Source organism: Poecilia reticulata, chromosome 22 (genome assembly GCF_904066995.2).
Source record: "Poecilia reticulata chromosome 22, P_reticulata-male-v2, whole genome shotgun sequence".
Taxonomy (NCBI): domain Eukaryota; kingdom Metazoa; phylum Chordata; class Actinopteri; order Cyprinodontiformes; family Poeciliidae; genus Poecilia; species Poecilia reticulata.
In genome coordinates, this window is record NC_088851.1 from 9430523 (window position 1) to 9440899 (window position 10377).

The 10377-nt window shown below is 38.9% G+C and overlaps 1 long non-coding RNA gene across 1 annotated transcript; it reads left to right on the top strand.

The window, feature by feature from the left end:
* Positions 1-2046: 2046 nt before the first annotated feature.
* On the top strand, positions 2047-9583 carry LOC145550043 (uncharacterized). The gene is made up of 2 exons (XR_014085895.1): positions 2047-8032; positions 8145-9583. It is a non-coding gene; the product is annotated as an uncharacterized LOC145550043 (long non-coding RNA).
* The last annotated feature ends 794 nt before the right edge of the window (positions 9584-10377 follow it).

The window sequence follows — 10377 nt, forward strand, 5'->3', positions numbered from 1 at the left end:
CAGTAATGTTCGGTAAAATTGTTAGAATTTAGCAATATTTCTCTTATCTGCGGTATGAAGATGTCACATTTCTGTGAACTTGTTAAAAAGCGAGTAAATCATCAGACTGATGGACAACTAAAAAGCAAAAACCTAGCCACATGTATGTTGTATCAATCTGCCTTACTGGTGGCAGATTGATGCAAACAACTGAATAACCTGAAAACTACAGACACAGATCATCTTGATGATATTTGACAAAAAATATGGGAAAGTTTACTCCATTCTTAGCAGAGCTACACAAACTGTCTCCTCCCAGTGGCCACCCTGTCAGAACCAAACTGCTCCTGGTCAGAAACAACCAATCAGAGTCAGGAGTGAAGGTGTTAGCAATGTCAATCAGTCTTTTCATAAACATTGGCAACACCTCCAGCTCTTGTTTGTTACGTTGTTGCTATGCAATATTTTTTCCACTTCGTGATGAACGTCTTCCTGTATTCCAAACTCTACCCAGTGCCATGAAAAATGTTCTACACCCTTCTCCTCACCTGATTCGTTTTAGAAACTCTCAGTCAACCACGGCTTTTGCCGCTAGTTCCACTCTCAAGAACAGCGTACGAGAACAGCTGAACCTTTTCAACATTTTAACAAGGGGACAGACTTTATATATCCACTGTAACGCAGTACTACAATAAAACAAGGTGAAATTTTACTGGTTCCCCTTGCTCTCAAACAAAGACATCAGGAGTCAGTTTCATATCTATACTGCCTCCAGTTCTTTATGGCAGAAAAAAATTGCTAGTGATACATCTCATCAGGATCTGACCCACGCTACAAAAAAAAAGAAAAAGAGAGAGACTGAGCCCCCCTGCTGTGGCCACAAAAGTGGGCCCATTTTCAGGATTAAATTCACAAACCCATTAAAGTCCAAACTGTCAAGGTAAATTGTTGAAGAAATACATTGTTGTGCTTCATGAATAACAAGCAGAATGCAAGATGACTAATGGCCCGATAGTAGTAGATTCAGTCAGGGAACATCTGTGGTGGAGAGCAGCACTGATTAGCCTAAACAGTCTCCAGAAATGCTGTAGGCATAAGGCATTGCCTGGAAATCATGCACACACATATCTAATCACAGTGAATGTTGTAGGTTGCGTGTTTGTGGGTTTAAGTATGGTAAATGGGGGAAAAAAAAAAAGGCTAACAAAAAGTATGGTAAAGCAAAGTTACAAACAGCAAAACAAAGTCAGCGTGTGTTACAGAGAATAAGGGCCAATACAAACAGCAGTGTCATTACAAAGTCATGCCTAATTGTTTGTTTGGGTGTTAGTCTGCTTAATCAACTCCCTCAGAGACAAAGGGATTTTTGCATGTGAGATGAAGTCTTAATCAAGTCCTTAGGAGAGATTTTAATGAACATATATCTGTACAAAAGACAAAATACGCATTTATTACCCAAGTGAGTCCGTTCACATGTCCACTCTTGGACATGACTGATTAATATGTGCATATTGTACAACACTTCCACTCGCGTACTTCAAGATTGTGTCTGAAAACTACACTAATCTGCATGTGTAGAAACAACAGAGGATTAGAAAGGCCTAATTTCCCCCTACTTTTGTTCCCCACAGAGGGTCCCAATTGACATTCAGAGAGGTGGGACTCGGTCCTAATTAGGTTGGCTCACACAATTTGAGATTCGACCAATCAATGGGCCGCTAATGGGCTGTCAGTCAAGTGACAAGGCCTGGGACAGGTCAGGGTTGCAAGAGGAATGCCTTAATTTCTCAACAGAATGGTACAAAATAGGTCAAATGGGAATCCAGCCAGGGGAGGCAATTACAGAAAATGATGAGGTCCAATACTGGGACACGATGCATAATGAGCAGAAGGATTGTGGAGGGAGAAGAACGGGGAGCTTGTTAATCATTTAATCTTTCCCAAGGTGGAAACTTGAATTAGCTTGTAGTCTTCTTTGGGGTCTTTTCTTGATCTGTGATTACTACAAAGTATCCAGAAAATGATCTCTTGCACTTTCCAAGCTAAAAAAAAAAAAAAAAAAAAAAAATCAATCGATCATTGATGTATTGTTAAAGATTCTCACCTTCGTTTGATCAACCACAAATCTCGGGTGTAAAAGTGCATCTGTTGCCAGTGGAAGCAAAAGGACGGTGGATGTAATTTGTTGGTTCTTCAGCTGTTGCACAGCTTGTTGCAGTTTCCGCTGTCATTTTCTTGGACAGGTAACACAAAGAGAAAATGTGCAAATGGTTACAATTTTTATTGTGAGCGAAAAAGCTTAGAAAATCTCTGTGCAATTTGTTTTTAAACACACCCTGAACCTTGAAGGGGAGGTGAATTTTTGGTAAAATTATAGTTTGCAGTTGCAAAAGAAAAGCAGATTTATACTCATCCATGAATGGAAAAAAACTTATAGAAACAAAGTCATGTTACTTGCACAAAAGCAAAAATATGGAATATGGGGTGTTGATTTTTTTTCAGGGCTATTCCAAACCATGAACTGACTGCATTCTTAGCAAAACGTCGAGCTTGTTCTCAGCACATGACATCAGTTTATGTGTGGTGTTCATTGACAAGATGTTAAGATGGTCAATAGATGGAAAGGAGGATGTTAGGCAACATCAAGGTGTTCAATTTGCTTTTTGCACATGGTGTGACCCTGTTGGCATCTTCAAGCTATCACTTTTCAGGATTCCCCGAAGCAGTTCAGAGCTGAGTTTGACATGGCCAGTGAAACAGTGAGATCCTTTACCAAGGAAAAAGGAAGGTTAGCTCCAGGTTGAGGATTAGAGATCGTCTCCAATGGGCGTTTTCAGGGATTGGCGCCTCTTCTGTAGAGATCAGCCAGAAAACAAACCTCTCAATTTACTAGTCTATCTACTGTTACATCCTCACCTATGTGCATGAGGTAGAAACCATAACCAAAGCATAAGATCCAGAATAGTAGGGGCTAAAATTAGTTTCTTCCATAGGGTGGCCGGATTCCTTAGAGATGAGGTGAAGAGCTCTTTCACCTGGGAGCTTAAAGTAGATCTGTGGTTTATCTGCACTGAAGCATCATCTGAGATGATGCAAGCATGTGATTAGGATTCCACCTGGGAGCCTCCCTTTGGAGGTTTTGTCTCACTGAAAGCAGCCCTGCAACTCATCCAAGAACTTATCTGACATGCAAACACCTTGAGATCCCCCAGAACGAGGAGATGGGAGGCGAAGGATGTCTGGAGTTTCATTTCGTTAGCCTGCAACCTGACGGAAAAAGATGAATGAAGGGATAGGGGGGAGCCAAACACTTTTAAATATTTTAATATTCAGTTTTTTACATGCACACAACTATACAAGTCAAGACAAAATGAAAATTTGGTCAGACTTAAAAACTTGCCTTTCATACAAATCTCTAATGCCTGAGAAGAACATGTTTTCATCAAATCAAATTTTAATGGGACATTAACATTCCATGATAATCCACCAACGTCGCTGCAGCGAGTAGCTCACATGCCGGTTACTTACAGACCAGCAGTCCAAGTCAAGTCCTTCGGGCACAAGTCTTTTAATTTGCATCGCAAATACGTTTCAACTTGGAGAGTTTTAATTCGAGTTGCCATCTCTGTCTAGCACATCCGAGTCTAAATTTTGACTTGGAAATACATTTCGGCATCAATGGCTGGCTGCGGTATAAGGCTGTGTGTTTAAACACCATACACAAAACACATGGGTACGTAACCCCTCCCCCTTTAGCTGGATATACCAGTAAGTCATAGAAAACTCTCTTGGGGCACCATTTGTTGATAATTTTTATGTTTGAACATGCATGCTGTTGTGGTGCTATCTACAAAGAGCCATATTGGCCATATTCCAAACAGCTTCGGATTATTGCTCCTCTTTTCATGATGGCTGTGTGATTATTAAAACTATTTACCCTGTTCTAACCCTTCATTTGATAGCTGGTTTTACGTTAGCAACTGGAAAAAAAAAATACTTGGATTTCCTTGCTTCTAGAGGTTCTGCTGATGGTAGTTTTGGGCATATAAGGCTCTGAAAATGGAAAAGCTGCAATACAAATCACTGTTTAGCAAAAAGCAGAAAGACATACTGGAACACTATCAGACGGTGTCAGGGCAACAATCACTGCCACCTTTGGTAATTGGATTATCGGCAGGTTCGGTCAAAGGAAAAGGATGGATTTTTTTTTTCAGTGATCATCAGCGAGTTAAAAGGTTTTATCTTTTAAAAGTCTGTTTGAACGAATTTCGTCTAAATCCCCCCAAAACTTTAAATTGTCTATTTGGATGTAATTGTGTTGTTAGCTCTTATAGTACAGAGTCATCAATAGGCTGGTTGTCCTGTCAGATTACACCAGATACATAGCGAACTAAGTGGCTAATTCAATAAGGGTGTGTACATTGTTCTGTTTGGCGCTAAACAGGTTGCTAGGCATCACAGATTCGGTTTGCTACTATTCAGAAAAAGTAGATGAAGAAAACCTTGAATTTAATCCAAAATTAAGCTGCATTTAGTTGAATCATCTTAGAAAAACCGACAAACATAACCACCCCCAAAATGAATAGTTAGTTTGTATATGTGAATGACAAATTCTGTTTCCTGAGCTGAGATAATCTGCCCAGGTCTACCGGTGAGGCAGCAGATGTTTTTGTTGTCAGACAGCAGCAGGCTGAACCGACTCAAGCTGTTTCTCCCCACCAGTATCCTTTGGGCTCCACAGACTCCTTACCGCACAGATATTCCGCTTTGTAGATGGGTACGGGAGACGTTCTGCACAGATTTAATTGCCTACCTCGGATGCCTTCTTGTTTTGAGTCATGCACATCTGATTTCAGTTTGAGAAGTCTCCGCTCAGGATGCTCTTTTGCTCTGAGATGGCGTCTCTTGTGCATGACTCTCATTTTCTTTGGGTAAATGGGTTATTTCTTGAACTTTCTCAAACAGGATACCTGTCAGACGCAACCCAGGTAAGTTGTTCTGCTGACTTTATTTTAACAATCACGTTAAGTGTACGCTTTTACAAGTATTAAATAAAAGAGACAAACTCTGAAGTAGATGTCATTAATCTTATGGCAGTTGTTTCCTGCCAAGTCACTTGTCTGTAAAGGTCACAGCCACAATCTGATGAGGTCTTTTCTAACCACATTTTACATCGCTTGATATATTGCGCTTGCTATTACAATCCCTTTCCTATCAAGTGTATTGAGGAATAAATCACACACATAAACTGGCTCTTTTTCTTTTTGTCGTGGGTATGCAAAATAAAGTGATTAATTTATCCGTCCTCTCTCGGAAAGAATAATGTAACCAGCTGTATGAAATATGACCTAATTACAGACTACAAATTTCACTGAGGGAAATGGTGATGATGTGAAGGTAGTAAATAAAACGTTAATGTAAACCGATGACAAAGTTTTACGTGCTTTTAAGAAAGTGGCACCCATAACGATACGCAACATAAACTGTAAATTGGTGATGGTGACTATTTTCATACATGCAGAAAATCTAAAACCCGTGGTATGTACATCCATGTTTTTGGATTATCATAGCTGGACACATTTTTTATTTAAATGTAAACCTGCTTTTGTTTTCTCCACTACTTCATCTTTGACCTTTCTGCTGAGTTTCGTTGTCTTCATGATGCTGTTTTTTGACTAATATTCTCCAACCAACCCAGTACGTCTTAACAGAACATTTACCAAAATTAAACTACACAAAGATTCAATATCGGATGAGTTCTGAAAACCACTGATTGTATTTGGGAGATATCAGTTATTGTAACTGGCTGGATACAACCTTTCACAGTTTTATTTCTGAAAAAAAAAATACAGTTTGTTGTTGCAATGTGAAAAACGTCAGGATGTATGACTGCTCTCCTAAATCCTTTAGACAACTACGTAAAACACACACGCTTTCTTTTTATGAATCTCACAATGAAGCTCCATATTATTTATGGTCACAAAAGAAGCTCCTCTTTCTTCCAGATCCCTGCGATTCTACACACCACACGTTATGTCAGATATCTCCCCAAATCATTATTTCCTAAACAATAACTGTTGTGATCCTCTTGTGGGCCATCAGTGCATTTACTACTTCCAAGTACAAGCAAGGTTGTTTTCAGCTACTGCGGATTACTGACACAGTCCTACATGAGTCTGTTTGTGGTCTTAAACATTAATTGTATTTACACTGACCTATTATTCACCCTTACGTCGTCATGTTGTTTTACCCTTCCACATGCTGACCATTATAAATATGTGGCTATCTCCCTTAGCAGGCCCTACTGTCCATAAAACTTACATCGACTGTCACTTCGAAGTATCTTGTTGAAATGGTTGCTTTATCTCAAACCTAATGGGAGCTTTAATATTGTCCTAAATGTTTTATGAACAGCAACAGTCATTTTTGTTTTGTCGAGATTAACTGATAATAATGACATAAAAAGAAAATGCAAAGTGTGCTTTAAAAATGCCAACAAAAACATCTCACTTTATTGCTCATTTAAATTGTCAGCATTTCAGAATCAGGCAAAGATCCCTCTGGGGAAATACCAAAAGCAGTTTTCAACTTTGCATTTAATTTCATAAATAGAGTTATAGAATATGCCAAGAGAAAGTATCCAAGCCATTGTGAAAAAGTAATTTGAGTTCCGAGGAAGAAATCCAACTTTGACCAAAAGACGGAAAATAAAAAGACCTGCTGAAATACGTTTGATGATCCCAAAGACCTTTGTGAAAATATTGTGTGGAGTTCTTATATCTGGTGTAAAACTAAAACTAAAAGAATGTCTGCCCATCTATTGATGACCATACACTCAAACTCCATTTGGTAAATTATGGACAGTAATCCAAAATACTGGATTATTTTGGATTCAGCTGAATGGCTTAAAAAAACACAACAAAGATTTTGAAGTGATGAAAGTTTTATGGATATGATTAAGTATGACCTTAAGCATGCCATTATGGCTCAAAAATCCTTTAATAGGACTCAGTTAAGTACATTTTGTGAAAGACTCATCAGTCATCACAGGCACTTGGTAATGCTTGCTACCCAGAGTGACACAAGTTATGTTCAGTGGCAATTTTTTTTTCACATAATGGCAGATTGGGGAGGTTTTTTTTGTTGTTTTTTTCCCTTTAAAAAATAATCATTGACTTGTATTTATTCAGGTTAAGTTTAATTTTTAAAATGCTAAGTGAGAAGAAATTCTTAATTGGGTGCGTACTTTTTTCACAGTGCATTCAAACATTAAATCAAATTGTACAAGGAGCTATGTTGAGATTCAACACTTCTTTCCTGGAGTAAGTTCTATAGTTTTAACAAGAGACAGATTTAATAGAAAAACATTACAGATTATCTGTAAAAATTGAAGTATATCTTTATTTTCTTGAGGTAATTCCAACAGGGTTTAGGGATAACGTGACAATGATATATGGCCTACGAACCGATTCCTTATGAAGAATCTGTATAACACACAGTTTTCAGATGGAAAATGGATTACATATCATTTTTAAATTACCAATAATTTAGTTAGAAAACCCAGGTCTACAATCACACGGTTTATAAGTGTTGTCGTCATGGCTTACGATTGAAGTGAAGTTTTCGCCCTGTTTCGGGAGACTTAAAATCTATAAGGTCCAAGGGAATAAAACTGGTATGTGTGAATAAAGTGTGTTTTCATTTCATGCCTCAAGGATGTGTGGGTTAATTACATTTTTTGCACATTTACATGCTAGAAAGATTAGCTGTACCTTGGAAGTGTTTTCTCGAATTCAATTTTCTCATATGTGGAAAAAAAAAAATGATCCCAACACTTTTCTCTGAGATAGAGATTTCCCCCAGAACAGCAGTATGGATGCAGCTTTCATTAAATATTGGTGGATCATTTTCTTCACGCTATGTTAAAAAGCGAGAGACAGAGGGAGAGAGAGAGAGTGAAATCAGACTGCGGCAGACTGTCGTAGAGAGGAAGATGTACATGTTGAGTTCTACAGGTTAATGTCCCCCGGCTAACGGTGAGCTGTGATAATAGGTAAGAGCTGCACCCATTACTTCTATTGTCGTAAGAGAGGCTGCACTGTGCTGAGCTGGCAGTGCTAGGTGTGGAGGATTACATTAATATAGGCCGTGATGCCTCTCCCTAGGTATTCACAGCAATTTGCAATGTTGAGTTGGAGAGGAGGATGAAGAACCGTATGCGGAAGAGGAGAAGGTGCTTGGGAGTCCAAGCTCAGAGCAGTGGCACAGTCCAGCTGGGTAATAATGACAGCTCCTGTGTGGAGCTAATGTGCTAATCTGCGTCCTTTCTGATCCATTTGAATTTAATCAGCCTGTGTCCAGTGCAGGGCCATTTGTCACTGCATTAACATGGGACTTGCTAATCAACTTGATGATGGACAGGCTGGCTTACTGGCCAGGACTGACCCATTATAATTGTGTCATGTCAGTAGTACATCTGCTCTGCCCACCTTTTTTAGTGCATCTAAAAAAAAAACAATATTGCTTAACAGTTTATTTCTGTGAATCAATTACAATATTTAAACTCATATTTTAGATGCGATATTTACTTTTATTTCAGCTTTCATTCATGTTTATACCCTACAACTCAAAAAATGGTAGATTAAGACACCCGTTCAAATCCTCAATAACCTCCTGGTTGACTACATTATTTATTTAAATCATAAATCTCAATTTTCTTGAAGCATATAGAAAAATACTACCCTCTTTATTAGGCAATTGTCATGATGGGTTCTGTCGTCATTAGTTGTACCCTTCATCCCCGCCACCTGGGCGTAATAAACGCAGCTGTTTTGTTTTCCTGATTGTGTTTTCCCCAGTATATTTAAGTTCACCTGTGTCCCTAGTTCAATGTGGGATCCTCTGCGTTGCTCGCTGCGTTCTCAGTGTAATTTAGGATTTGAAATCTAGAAAGGTACCAGTGTTTAACAATAAAGCTTCTAAATTCTGCTGAGCTTGGCTGGAATTACCCCATTCACATGATGCCCTGATCTGACAACAATGGATAAATGAATAAAAGTTCAAATACTTTATCATGGGGGCAAGATTTCCTCATAAGTGCAACCTGATTTGAGTGAAACTTTTACAGAAATACAATGTCTGCAAAAACAAAACATCTAAAAAAACTTTGTCTTATCACAATTCCTAAACTGAGGGAGAATTTTCCTGCCATAGTCCAAGAGCACACATTTTCATTATAAAAACAGGATTTCATTTCTTTTGTTCTCAAAACTTTTGATACTTTTGCTTACATTTTCATTTTGAAAGCAGGACTTAATGTCTTTCTTAAAACTTGTAACACTTGTACTCAAAACATCTCTGATCGGACTCTCTGCCCGCTTGCAAAGTCTTTTGGCCCAGTCTTATAGCAACTTTTCAGCCAATAGAATTAAAGTGTACTGGATGCATTTGTTTCCTTCTAGTGGGTGTGCCTGTAATGCTATCGATTATAGCAACCTGCGCCACCCACAGACCTAATATAAAGAGTAGACCCCGCATTGGCTACTCTAGCGCAGAAAATACGACAGCCATTTTGGAGTGGTCGTCCCTCCTATTTCACTAAACCGCAGAAAAAGCCTTAGGACTGCCGGATATTTTTGTTCAGATTAACAGACTATTGACTTGACATCTAAGGGGATAACGTTTCACAAGAAAGATGGACATATTACGGTTATGATTTTAAAAATACAAAATGTAGCTATAGCTGTTTAAATAAGGTTTATAGCAAAAGAATCGTGAAAATTTGATTAGTATTTAGCGAGTTATGATCAATTTAAATGCACCGATACTTCATTGTGCCTGTCAAACATAACGCTGAGTGGAGCGGTCGACCGTTCTGAGATGGCAGCCCTAACTCTCGTCAGCAACCAAAGGTAAGAGCAGTCCATGAGGTGTCTACTCTTTATGTCTATGGTGCCACCCACTGGATGTAGGGAGAAACGACAACGTCAGCTTTCTGCTCTGTAGTACACTAAACATTCGCTAGCATTGTGCTGCTGAAAGCTAATAACTGATTTTAGGCAGGATTGTGTTCACCCAACCAAAGACAACATAGTCACAACATGATATCTATCTATCTAGCTAGCTAGCTAGCTAGCTATGGAGAGAGAAAAAACGACTTACTTCTATCACTGGTTTGCAAGTTCCGGCATCCAGTGCCAGCATCTGTAGTGGCATTGTTGTATTGCAAGCCACACAGGCATTTTTGAGAACTCTTCTGCATCAAATGGAAGTAGTTGTTGTTGTCCATTTCTTCTTGGAGGGGCACCAGGCAGAGGGTGATTTTCCCATTATTGGATGCAGAACAAAGCAGCTGGTCACTGTAACCTTCTGCATCCATTGGGATAACCAAGAGCTTTC